General features: G+C 45.0%; 1 long non-coding RNA gene across 1 annotated transcript in view; it reads left to right on the top strand.

Annotated features, from left to right (window-relative positions):
* LOC145511623 (uncharacterized) overlaps nt 1-13714 on the top strand; it is a 42750-nt gene that overhangs the window by 9932 nt on the left and 19104 nt on the right. The window contains exons 5-6 of the long non-coding RNA XR_014058008.1: nt 113-1368; nt 2062-2259. This is a non-coding gene — a long non-coding RNA (uncharacterized LOC145511623). The remainder of the gene's footprint in view (nt 1-112; nt 1369-2061; nt 2260-13714) is intronic.

Here is a 13714-nt window from a genome sequence, read left to right as displayed (position 1 = left end):
GTTTATTTTTCTGATACTCTTCAGGTCCATCCATGTGGCTGCAAATGGCATCATTTTATTCCTTTTAATGACTGAGTAATATTGTCACCCTGCTTATTTAACTTATATGCAGAGTACATCATGAGAAATGCTGGGCTGGAGGAAGCATAAGCTGGAATCAAGATTGCTGGGAGAAATATCAATAACCTCAGATATGCAGATGACACCACCCTTATGGCAGAAAGTGAGGAAGAACTAAAGAGCCTCTTGATGAAAGTGAAAGAGGAGAGTGAAAAAGTTGGCTTAAAGCTCAACATTCAGAAAACTAAGATCATGGCATCCGTTCCCATCACTTCATGGCAAATAGATGGGGAAACAATGGAAACAGTGGCTGACTTTATTTTTGGGGGCTCAAAAATCACTGCAGATGGTGATTGCAGCCATGAAATTAAAAGATGCTTACTCCTTGGAAGGAAAGTTATGACCAACCTAGATAGCATATTAAAAAGCAGAGACATTACTTTGTCAACAAAGGTCCATCTAGTCAAGGCTATAGTTTTTCCAGTTGTCATGTATGGATGTGAGAGTTGGACTATAAAGAAAGCTGAGCACTGAAGAATTGATGCTTTTGAACTGTGGTGTTGGAGAAGACTCTTGAGAGTCCCTTGGACTGCAAGGAGATCCAACCAGTCCATCCTAAAGGAGATCAGTCCTGGGTGTTCATTGGAAAGACTGATGTTGAAGCCGAAACTCCAATACTTTGGCCACTTGATGCGAAGAGATGACTCATTTGAAAAGACCCTGATGCTGGGAAAGATTGAGGGCAGGAGGAGAAGGGGACGACAGAGGATGAGGTGGTTGGATGGCATCACCGACTCAATGGACATGGGTTTGTGTGGACTCCGGGAGTTGGTGATGGACAGGGAGGCCTGGCGTGCTGCGGTTCATGGGGTCGCAAAGAGTCGGACATGACTGAGCGACTGAACTGAACTGAACTGAGTATATTATATATATGTACCACCTTCTTTATTCATTCATCTGTTGACGTACACTTAGGTTGCTTCCATGTCCTGGCTATTGTAAACAGTGCTGCAAGGTCAAGTCCCATTTTCTTTAGTGTCTCCTGGGGGATATTCTACTGCCTCCTCTCTTGGCCGGATCCTGACACTACGGGGCCTGGATTTCCACTGTGGCTGCATCCTTTCCTACTCCCTCCTGCCCCATTTCCTGTTGCCAGAGTAGCTGTCCTGCAACACCGCCTCATCCAGCAGCCCCTCCTGTTACTATATTCTCTTTGTGCCTCTCAGTCTGTGGTCAGGGTCCTCTATCTAATCCGCCTGCCCTCCTGCTGGACCCCACACATATGGTGTCACCCCAGTGCCTCTCACGGTGAGAATGAGGCCTCTTAGCATAGATGCAGAAAGTGGAGTACAGACTGTATATCCCTAAAACACTTCTTTATAAATTGATATGAAATGGAGTCTTTTTGTGAAGAGCAAGCACCCATCCATTTTCTGACAGTGAAGAAAGGACTTATTTATGTTCTTCTCAAGAAGTCAAAAGGACCAAGTCAGGCTGAAACCACTCTGATTTCAAACATAATCCCCCGGCTCATTGAAAATTTGGAGATGTTTGAGTCTGAAATTAAAGAAAACAGTTCCCAAACTACTAATTCCCCTCCTAAAGAAATTCATCCAATTTTACCAACTCAGAGGAGGATATTAAAGATCCTAACATCAAAAAAAAAAAAAAAATTCTAACATTGCTCAGGTGCCAGTTCCAGATGGTGAGAATGAAAGATTATTAAAAGTGAAAAAAGCCCAAACAACTGATCATTAAATGACAAGAAGATGACATAATGGCTTTGGGCTTTCGTGTGAGTTTTATATGGGAGGATAAGGATCATTTCCAGCTGTGTAGCTGGGTGAGGCTTCCCCTGGAATGACCAAAATTTCCCACTTATCTGCAAGTCAGTTCCGTGAGAAAGATATTAGATTCATTTCTCTTCCCAAGAGCAGATGTATTTTTAAAATGTCTTTGGGACCAGTTCCTCATTTCCTCACTGAGAGTCTTTTCTTACAGTGACATCCCAGGGCTCCCCGGAGCATCAGAGCTCAGGACGCCCCAAAGCAAACTCCCTGTGTTACTTCCTGCCATGCAAGCCATCCCCAATCCGCAGGCTCTGGGGCCCTTTCTCCTGGGACCAGTGCAGAGGAGGGTGAGGGCTTCCAGCTGGAGACCGTGGACGACTCAGCCCACAGAGTCATGGATTTGAGGGAAGTGAGTATTGGTTTGTTCTCAGCACGTCAGTCAGCACCCTCTCCTCCATTTTCCTTTCACGTGTAACACTCATTTCCTCGTCTTTCCAAAACTTTGGCAAGCTCTTGGGGTAAGGCGGGAGGGGACTTGATGGATGCAATCCGGAAGCCAACACATGAGGCACTTGTTATCTAATCTGAGTGGTATTTGGGGCTTGAACAAAGTATAATTGTTTAGACTTTAAACTGCCAAAAAAAGTCTTGAATACAGATATTACGTGGGATCATAGCATCCTACAAGGGCTATTACAGAATATGAATTGAGTGGAATATTTGTACTTCATTGATTCATTTGATAAACTTTTATCAAGACTTACACGTGCCAGGCATGTACCTCAGTACTGGGAATGGGGGGAATTTAGTAATTATTGAGATACATATGTGCGCACACACACTCAGTATTCACATCACAAAATCTCCTTTTGACACTTGGGTACTGTTGACCTGAAACAGCAGCTGCAGCTGCTTTATTTTGCTTCAGTTACCTGATTTCCTTATTTACTTTCCCCTCCGGTTTAATTTGGTGTTGCCTCTGTGTAAGAAGAGGCTTAGATGTTGGGAGAGAGGTGGAAAGAGATATGTGTATTTGGTGTAAGACATTTGTGTGCACAACTGAGCCGCTGATCTAATGAGATGACATCCGGGTCTGCAAGCTGAATGAGAAGGAAGAGAGAAGGGATTTACAAGCTAGCTGGATAACGAAAGATTTGTTTAATCACCAGGATTCCATTTCATGGTTTTGTTTTTATAATTAAAATTATTTCACCATGGGGTTAAAACCTTATATCTTAAGTGTCACCCAAAAGCGTATTTTTGTGATTGAGTTGTTTTGGAAAGCCTTTGAAACACAAGGTTTACCAAGGAAATAATAAAACTCAGGCATAATAAATACAAAGGGGCAAACTCAAGGTGGCTGATTACCATGGAAAGATTATTGAAGTGTACAGTGAAATATGGGGTAATCTAGTGGACATGGTTTATGGGGAGACATTTTAAAACACAGGGTGTTTTAAAATAAGTAAAACCCAGCTTTGATTAGTGTGTGTACTTTTGGTAACAGGATACATAGTCATGAAAAAATATTGGAGTCCCCTTTGAGGTATAATGGTTTAGCACAGATTTTTCATTTGAAATTAGTGTTTATTTTCAGCCAGAGAAAACTCCCAGATGTTTTTTCCATTAAGTTGTGTATTTAACTGGAAGCCATAATTACAGAGCACTTTGCAATGTGTGGTGTGCTATTGCCCATATCTGAAGCCTATACTAATATTAATAACTACCATTCATTAAGGGTTTGTCTTATGCCCAACCCCGTGTTAAGCATTTTGCAAACCCATTTAATCCTGAGGAAAACCTGTGGGTATTATTATGTCCATTTTACAAATTAGGAGCCTGCTACCCAACGAAGTTAACAAGTCCCCTGCCCAAGTTTCTTATAAGGCAGAGCTGGGATCCTGGGCAGGTGTGTCTGACTCCAGAGCCTGGAGCTCTGTACTGACCCAGGACCTGAATGGGGGTGAGGTTCTTGCATGGGGTTCCCTAAGTCTTGCCTCCTGTGTCACCAGGGGTGTGGTGCAGTTGGAAAGAACATGTGGTCCTCCTCTACATCAGCAGCCAGCACCTCAGTTTCATGTTCTGTAAAATGGAGATCATAATTTAAAAAAATTATTTATTTATTATTGTTTATTTTAACTGAATTACAGTTGAAGTACAGCTGACTTATTTGAAAAGACCCTGATGCTGGGAAAGATTGAGAGCAGGAGGAGAAGGGGATGACAGAGGTTGAGATGGTTGGATGGCATCACCGACTCAATGGACATGAGTTTGGGTGAACTCCGGGAGTTGGTGATGGACAGAGAAGTCTGGCGCGTGCTGCGGTTCATGGGGTCGCAAAGAGTCGGACATGACTAAGCGACTGAACTGATAACAGTTGATTTACGAGGTTGCATTAATTTCTGCTACAGTAAACTGATTATCTATATATATATAAGATTTCCCTGGTGGTTTAGCAGTAAAGGATTCGCCTGCAATGCAGGAGCCACAGGAGATGCAGTTTCAATCCCTGTGTTGAGACGATCCCCTGGAGGAGGACATGGCAACCCACTCCAGTAATCTTGCCTGGAGAATCCCATGGACAGAGGAGCCTGGTGGACAATGCTCCATGGGGTCACAAAGAGTTGGACACGACTGAAGGGACAGCATAATAATTAATATTGTTATTAATAATGGTATATTATTTTCATATTCTTTTCCATTGTGGTTTATCACAGGATACTGAATTTAGTTCCCTGCGCTATATAGTAGGACCTTGTCATTTATCCATCCTATGTATACTGCTGCTGCTGCTAAGTCGCTTCAGTCGTGTCCGACTCTGTGCGACCCCATAGACAGCAGCCCACCAGGCTCCGCCGTCCCTGGGATTCTCCACTGGAGTGGAGAACACTGGAGTGGGCTGCCATTTCTTTCTCCAGTGCATGAAAGGGACAAGTGAAAGTGAAGTCGTTCAGTCGTGTCCCACCCTTCGTGACCCCATGGACTGCAGCCTACCGGGCTCCTCCGTCCATGGGATTTTCCAGGCAAGAGTACTGGAGTGGGTGCCATTGCCTTCTCCACCTATGTATACTAGTTTGCATCTAATCCCAACCTCCTTCTCTGCCCCTTCCCCATCTCCCTCTCCCATGCAACCACAAGGCTGTTCTCTATGTCTGTGAGTCCTTTTCTCTTTCTGAGATAAGTTATGAGTCACCAGCTTGTTGTGAATCTGAAGTGAGACAATGAGTAAGAAAATTTTGTAAACTGTATGGAGTCCTATACATGTAATATCAGTTATGCTAGTTTTACTGTGACAATAATATTAATCAATCAGTCCTCACAAACTCTGTGGATATAGTTATTATCCCTATTTCCCAAGGAGGCAGAATGTTTGGCTGGCTTTTTAAAGTTTAAAACACAGGAATGTGTTTAGGAATAACCACCTTTGCTGACCCTTCTTCTCTCCTACCTACAGCTCAGATCGGGGGCCCATGCCTCCTTGTAGATGGAGAATTTCATTTAACTGAAAAACTTCTTGGCCTCCGGAAAGCATTCCTTCCTTTGCAATAGCTATTTAAAGGTTTTATGGTCATGGTGGCACTAGTGGTAAAGAACCAACCTGCCAATGCAGGTGACACAGGAGACGTGGGTTCGATCCCTGGGACCAGAAGATCCCCTGGAGAAGGAAATAGCAACTCACTCCAGTATTCTTGCCTGGAGAATCCTACGAACAGAGGAGCTTGGCGGGCTACAGTCCATAGGGTCACAGAGTTGGACATGACTGAAGTGACTTAGCATGCACACATTGTCATTTGAAGAACTTTCTTTGTGTGTCCACCACTGAACCCCACCTATTTGCATCTTTTTTTCTCTACTAGCCCCAAGGTTTTTAAAGGGGGACTTCGGGATTTTTTTTTTTCCTTTCCATCCTGAAAGGTCAAGTGACTCAGCAGCCGGGAGAGAGTCTAAATGGCTCTAAATGGATATGAGATAGATAAATAAATGATAGGTGGCAGTCCAGTCCAGAGATTTCTCTTCTCCAGGGCAGGCCTAATAAGAACCTTTGTTCAAAGAGTCTGAGTGACTTGCTAAGGCTCTCATGACTCAGAAGCAGGAGATAAGATACGAAGTACCTTTTCTTGGGACCTACACACGAAAGAAACTTCCGGAGGAGCTTCTGGAAATTCATATGTATTCCATAAATATTTGCTAGGGTCAATCACATGTTAGGGATGCAAAGATGAGTAAGACACAGGGCTTGTTTGCTAGATGCTTTTGTACTATTGGGAGAAAAAGACTGGAAGACAAGTGAGTGTAACATCAGTAGGATATATAACTCATGTCATAATAAAGATACAACATATGGGATTAAGAAGAGGCCCAGAGCACATCCCACTGGGGGGAATGAAAAGGACTCCATGATGAAGTTGGGACCCTGGGAACAGAAAGTGGTCCAGGTTGGCTAGAGTGTTGGGTTGTGCAGGGAAGCAATGAGAAACGTGATGGGGAGGTGACTAGTTCAGGTGACATTACCGGCAGTCTTCAATATCAGGCCCTTGAGGGAAACTGACAGAAGAGCTGGTCCCTAGAGTCATCTCATTTTCTGCAACCTTTTCAGGTCCTTATGTAGGATTATGTTAAACCCACATCTTTTGAGGGGTGCTTTAATTGGATTCCTTGTACAACAAGAGCATGACCAAAGCTAATCTTTTCCCTCTGTTCTTTTTTCCTCCCTTTGTTCAACCTACCCTCTCCTAGGGCTCAACATCAGAGCTGTAAGTATGTGATAATTGGCTGTAACCACTGAAGGCAATGGGGCTCCCTGCTCACTTCATCTGAAATCTCTTAATCTTGGTTGCACATCCTGTAAAGATTGGGGTGGATCAAGGCTCACTTCAAAACACAGGGAGGAGGTTCCTTACATTACTGGTTCTCAGCCTTGGCTGCATGTTAGAATCCCCCAGGGACATTTAAAAATTCTGGTCCTTTGGCTCCACCTCAGGATAACTGGATGAGAATCCCTGGGGCTGGGCCTGGATGTAGATGCTTTAAAACTTCCTCTGGTGATTCCACTGTACAGTGAGAGTTAGGAATCACTGCTTTAGGTAATTTCTGCCACACAAAACTTCAGCAGTCAAGGAACCTAACATTTCCCTTTTTGACATCTTTTCCTGAACTCAAGGTGGTATAAAGAAGTGTCATCTCTCAGTTCTAAGTGCCTATCCAAGTGTTGTCTAGAAGCAGCTGCCAGCAGCCTTACCACAGGGGGTGACCGAGAAAGCACCTTTGCCCCACGTGGGGACCCAGGCAGGTTAATGTCATGATTGTGACTTTTGACAAAGTGACTGCTAACTTTTCTTCCTAAACACAGTGCTAATGACCAACCTAGACAGCATATTAAAAAGCAGAGACATTACTTTGCCAACAAAGGTCCGTCTAGTCAATGCTATGATTTTTCCAGTAGTCATGTATGGATGTGAGAGTTGAACTATAAAGAAAGCTGAGCACCGAAGAACTGATGCTTTTGAACTGTGGTGCTGGAGAAGACTCTTGAGAGTCCCTTGGACTGCAAGGAGATCCAACCAGTCCATCCTAAAGGAGATCAATCCTGAATATCCATTGGAGGGACTGATGCTGAAGCTGAAACTCCAATACTTTGGCCACCTGATGAGAACAATTGACTCATTGGAAAAGACCCTGATGCTTGGAAAAATTGAAGGTGGGAGGAGAAGGGGATGACAGAGGATGAGATGGTTGGATGGCATCACCGACTCTATGGACATGAGTTTGAGTAAACTCTGGGAGTTGGTGATGGACAGGGAGGCCTGGCGTGCTGCAGTCCACGGGGTCGCAAAGAGTCAGACACGACTGAGCGACTGAACTGAACTGAGCTGAGTGCACAGTGACTTTGGAATCTGCAGTGTAAACTGTTTCTGAAACCGAGCAGGACCCTGTGGGGCTCCTGGGAGCCTTTCTGTGTCCTTCGTTCTTTGTTCATAGGGAACAGGCTCCAGTCTCCCAAGATTTTCCCTGAATCCCAAAGGTCAGATTCAAACCACTGCTAAGCAAGCAGAGACAAGGGAGGAGCAGCCAAGAAACAATAGTGTAGCTGTGGGGCAGGGTCCTGGTTCTGCCTCAAGGGATACACATAAAAATATCTTTGAGGCTTTTACAGAACCAAAGGGCTTCCCTGGTGGCTCAGATGGTAAAGAATCAGCCTGCAATGCAGGAGACCTGGGTTTGATCCCTGAGTCAGGAAGATTCCCTGGAGAAGGGAATGGTAACCTACTCTAGTATTCTTGCCTGGAGAATCCCACGGAGAAGGAACCTGGCAGGCCATAGTCCATGGGTTTCAAAAGAATTGGACACAATTTAGCTACTAAACAACAACAGGCTGCACCACACCCTAATCCTATCAGCAAACCTACCCTTGAACTATTGCTATAAAACTTCTCACCAAATCCTCCTGTTAGGTAGTTAGAATAGAAAGTGTTATTTCTAAGAACCTGATGGTTTTTTTTTTTTTTTTTGCCTTGAATTATCTGGATAATTCCTTCATGCGTTCCATCCTGTATACAGGTTTCCTTGGATCAAGAAATCCATATCCCTAAATATGAAGCCTCATATTTGGTGTACATCTGCTCCCTGAGTTGTAAAACGAAGGCAGTATGTTCACAAATGCTGGTTCAGGGGAAGAATCTGGTCCAAAATCACAAATTGTTTTGGCTTTACAGTTATCGTATGGGACATTATTTTGATATATTGGTAGGCATCACTGATTCATTGGACAAGAACTTGGGCAAACTCCGGGAGATGATGAGGGACAGAGAAGCCTGGCATGGTGCAGTCCATGTGGTCGTGAAGAGTCGGATGTGACTTGGCAACTGAACAACAAGTACATTATCAGGCAAGCTATCCCAGAGTAAAGACTACACTTTCCAGACTCTCTTGCAGACAGGTGTAGCCAGGTCACTAAATTCTGGCCTGTGAGACATAAGTGAAAGTGCCATGTGACATTTCCAGGTCATACATCTCAGAAGGAAGGTGTGTCCCCTTCCCTTCTCCCTTCTTGGTGGCTGGATTGAGGCCTCCATGAAGTCTCCAGGGATAGGTAGTTGAGAGCAGCTTTCATAAGAGAGAGAAAAATACATTTCTATCATATTTAAATCAATGTGAGTCTGGGTCTCTGTCACAGGTAACTGAACTCATATCCTAACTGATAACAGAATCCTCAATCTCCTAAGTACCATTACAAAATCTTTCATAAGTACTGGCTCCAGGGGAGGGAAGGGAGTTTGGGAAGAAAACTTGACTTGCAGCATAATGATGTCATGGCCAGCTTTTTTCGTTGAAAGTAGTCTGATATTAGTATACCACAGAGCCGAGGAGAAATGGAACACAAGAGAACCACACAGCGCAGAGGGGTCCCCAGAACATGGGTGCGCTAGGTTAGCCACCCTTAGTCATGCTGGAAGCCTTGTCTAAGTGGGAGAGAGAAACAAATCAGAAACAAGCTAGGTCACTGAGAACAAAGCTACAGCCACACTGTATACAATGCATGATTCTAAAAAGGAAACGTCTCCATGTGCCATGAACAGTTCATGGGAAAAATTTGTTTAAAATAAGACCTTCCAGAAAGAAAAACACCAATACAGTATACTAATGCATATATATGGAATTTGAAAGATGGTAATGATAACCCTATATGCGAGACAGAATAAGAGACACAGATGCATAGAACAGAACAGTCTTATGGACTCAGAGGGAGAAGGTGAAGGTGGGACGTTCTGGGAGAATAGCATTGAAACATGTATATTATCATATGTGAAACAGAACGCCATTCCAGGTTCGATGCATGAGACAGATGCTCAGGGCTGGGGCAATGGGATGACCCAGAGGGATGGGATGGGGAGGGAGGTGGGAGGGGGGTTCAGGAAGGGGAACGCATGTAAACCCATGGCTGATTCATGTCAATGTATGGAAAAAACCACTACAATATTGTAAAGTAATTAGCCCCCAACTAAAATAAATAAATTTGTTAAAAAAAAAATAAGACCTTAGTTATGTCTATATGTTCAAAGTGTCTCCCAAAAGAGATTTCTGAATTACGTGCACCAGTTGCTTTGCTAAAGGCATAAATTCCAAAGAAACAGAGAAATGTGAAAGGTGTTAAATTCCAGGGAGCACTTAGGGCTGGGGCAGTGAACCCCAGACCATTTGTCTCTGTACAAGCTCCCTGAGTGACCCTTGTGGTATCTACTGAGGAGAGAAGCTCAGCTCCATACTTCGTAAAGGTTCACTTCATTTTTCCTCAGCCCGAGAAGACCGTCTAGCATCTGGCATGTTTAGGAAAGAAAGTAATGAGCTGTCAGGAAGGGCAGATTAGAAGCAATTGACTGAGGAGTCAGGAAACTCAGCTCTGTTTTTGTCAAGGAGACAAGCTTTCTCGTCCTTGGTTCTTCTTTGGAACTTACTTGTGTATTAGCCTCGGGGTAAGGCATCCAGTCAAGCCGCTGGGGTCGTCTAATCCCCTCATACTGGCTCTAGTTTTCTAGACACGTAAGAACTGAAGAACACTGGATGTATGTTCACATTTCCCTCTCCTGAGCCACTTTTTTTCCCTTGATTCCAGTGCAAACTCAGGTATTTCCAGAGCACCAGGCTTAACAAAACCTATGATACGGAAATACCTGAAATGTGTTTAATTCCACTCAGCACTATATTTGGTGATATAGTGTGAAGTTTTAAAATAATATTTTAGCACAGAAATGTAAATGTTCTTGTAAATGTCACACCTTTCCCAAGTGCTTTGGTTGATTCATTGTTAAATGAAAAGCCTTAATTATACTTCTGTTCCTTATTAGCTGCAGGGCAGGGATATTCAGTCTCAGAGCTTTTGGAGGACTGATTTGATGAGATGGCTCACAGATATCAGGGGGACAGTTCCTCAAGGAGATGGGGTGAAGGAGTGGCTGATTTATTTGGCGCTATAACTGATCTTCAGGGAAGGATGTGAAACTTCTTAGGAAAAAATCTGCTGACCTCAAAGTGTCCTGTTCTGATGGATCATTGAGGTTCTCTCAGGTCTACCAGGACTCCCAAGGCAACTTCATAGGCTCCTGACATGAGCCTCTCCCCCAAACTGCCAACCTCCATCTAGGATGTATTGTTACGGTTTTTTCCTCTGTACCTTCTAAAGGAAGAGTGAGGTGTAGGTTCTGAGAGAGGAAATGGGGATCAGTTAGTTGTGAAGGTGAGGAGAGTGAGGTCTGGGCACCAAAGGAAGAATGAATTAAGAGAAAAGGCAATTTAACATATGGGTCCACCATTGGCTGGAGAGGGAGAGAGATTTGTAGCTCAATAGCCAGGCAGAGTCTGAAGCAACTGTGGACACCAGGGTCTCTCAGGGAAGGGCCATACTGGGCAGGGACAAAAAGTTTAGTGTTGTCCATTTTACTAGTTGAGTCCCCCTGGGAATGTCTGCTTAGAGTTGATAAAGAACAGTGGTCCAAAAACCTAATGTGGATTGAGTTTATACTAACTTTCCTAGAGGCTGTGCATCCCTTGCCTCATTTCAGCCTCACCAAGTAGCGTTTCAAGGTGTTGCTGTTGCTGTTCAGTCACTCAGTCATGTCTGACCCCATGGACTGCAGCATGTCAGGCTTCCCTGTCCATCACCAACTCCCGGAGCTCACTCAACTCGTGTCCATCGAGTTGCTGATGCCATCCAACCATCTCATCCTCTGTCGTCCCCTTCTCCCGCCTTCAATCTTTCCCAGCATCAGGGTCTTTTCTAATGAGTCAGTTCTTCGCATCAGGTGGCCAAAGGATTAGAGTTTCAGCTTCAACATCAGTCTTTCCAATGAATATTCAGGACTGATCTCCTTTAGGATGGACTAGTTTGATCTCCTTGCAGTCCAAGGGACTCTCAAGAGTCTTCTCCAACACCACAGTTCAAAAGCATCAGTTCTTTGGCACTCGGACTTCTTTATGGCCCAATTCTCACATCCATACATGATTACTAGAAAAACCATAGCTTTGACTAGATGGACCTTTGTTGGCAAAGTAATGTCTCTGCTTTTTAATATGCTGTCTAGGTTGGTCATAACTTTCCTTCCAAGGAGTAAGCATCTTTTAATTTCATGGCTGTGGTCACCATCTGCAGTGATTTTGGAGCCCAAGGAAATAGAGTCTGTTACTGTTTCCATTGTCACTGTTTCCATGGCGTTTCAAGGTAGTGATGATTATCTCTCCTTCTCCAAAGGAAACTGAGCAGTAAAGAATCTTGACTGAAGTTACTCAGGAAGTGATGAAATGTAGATTAATTTGTCCATTTCATTCGCTCATCCCATAGCTGGGGGTCTATATTTCTATTAAAAGACACTTGCTCCTTGGAAGAAGAGCTATGACAAACCCTCAGAGGTGCATAGATATTGATACCTCTACTCTCAGGGCAGCTGGGAGGGACAGGAGCTCCCAGCCACTTACCTTCTCCCATGATCCACGCACATATTGTCATTTGCTCTGTGCACCATGATGGGAGAACGGTTGGGTAGTGCTGCTACAAACTGACCTTTCTCCTGAGACCACTCTAAATGGTGAAACTGAAAGGCGGGTGAAGAGTACTACTGTTTTCAACGTACAGTCTCGTGGTACCTCAGTCTTTCCCAGTTTAATCTGCCTCATTCAGGTGAGCTCAGTGTGGTCCATGTAGACGCTTGGATCGTCAGCATTTCTCTCATCCCGTCTCCTTTACTCCCATGTGGTTGCCAGTGTACAGGTGTGTGGTCCATTGGCCCAATAGGCTGGATCCTTGCTAGCTTTGATTGAGGAGTCTTGGCCTGCTTGTCTTTGTGTATCTGCTTCCATCCTCACAGAATCTACTGCTGGGTCACGTGCTAACATCAGTGGTGGCTTTTGCCTCAGGTCTCAAGGTCCTTGCTCTTGGGAGTCTCATCACCCCAACTCCAGGCCTCTTCAGTCCTTCTTACCTTTTCTGTGACTCCAGCCAGGGTGCATGGGGACTTCTGCAATGCCTGCAAATTCTAGACCAGCCGTGGAGAACCACGAGGGCCATCTCAGTCTCTCTGTCCAGACCTCTTCCTGTATCGCCCTTAGACTGAACCAGATGAGACCTCTGTCCTGGGCCCCACACTCTGGAGGGCACCCCACTGGCTGCACCTCTTCCTGCCAGAAGGAGCCCGTGGGCCAAAAAATGTGTTCTTTCTCTAGACTACATTTTGGGTACCCAGGTCCCTGAAAACTCCTGTGCAAACAGTGCAGAGGCTGCTTCCAGTGCCTTGCATGCCTATTCCCAGGCCACTAGTGTTACAAAGCTGGGCCCATGAATGACCAAGGGGCAACCTTGGTCTGTGGGGAGATGTGTGGATATGTGGGCAGCCCCCATTGTGGTGCAGAATGGAGGCAGGGATGGGAAGAAGAAAGGAGTCATGTCAGGGGCCTCTTGCTGCCAACTGACCCCTTCCCCAAGGATACACCTGCTCCTCCTTCCGCCCGGGCGCACCCTGCAGTTGTGCCCGATTGGAGGCAAGGCCCTGCTGGTCGTGATGCTGCTCTAAGAGCCTGCAGTCTCCCTCCACAGTTCTCAGGAAACTGGCCACTTGTACCAGTTTGCTCTGCTTTCTCCATCTGGGTCTGGATCCTTCTATGACCATCAGCAATCCCCTCTCCCTATCTTAGGATTTTTGTGAAAATGAGGTCTAAGGGATCTCCCTTTAAGACACAGAGATGGTTCCCCATCTCCCAGGACACCACCCCCCCGCCCCCCCGCCGCTAATAAACATGGCCCAAGGAATGCCTTCTGGGCAGATGAATCAGGCTGGAAAACCCTCCTCTCAGTGTCAGGCGCAGGGACTGCAGCTGAG

Source organism: Giraffa tippelskirchi, chromosome 6 (assembly GCF_054371585.1).
Source record: "Giraffa tippelskirchi isolate mGirTip1 chromosome 6, T2T-mGirTip1v1.2.pri, whole genome shotgun sequence".
Lineage (NCBI taxonomy): Eukaryota > Metazoa > Chordata > Mammalia > Artiodactyla > Giraffidae > Giraffa > Giraffa tippelskirchi.
Note: the sequence above shows the minus strand (reverse complement) of the source record. Positions and strands in the feature narration are given on the sequence as shown.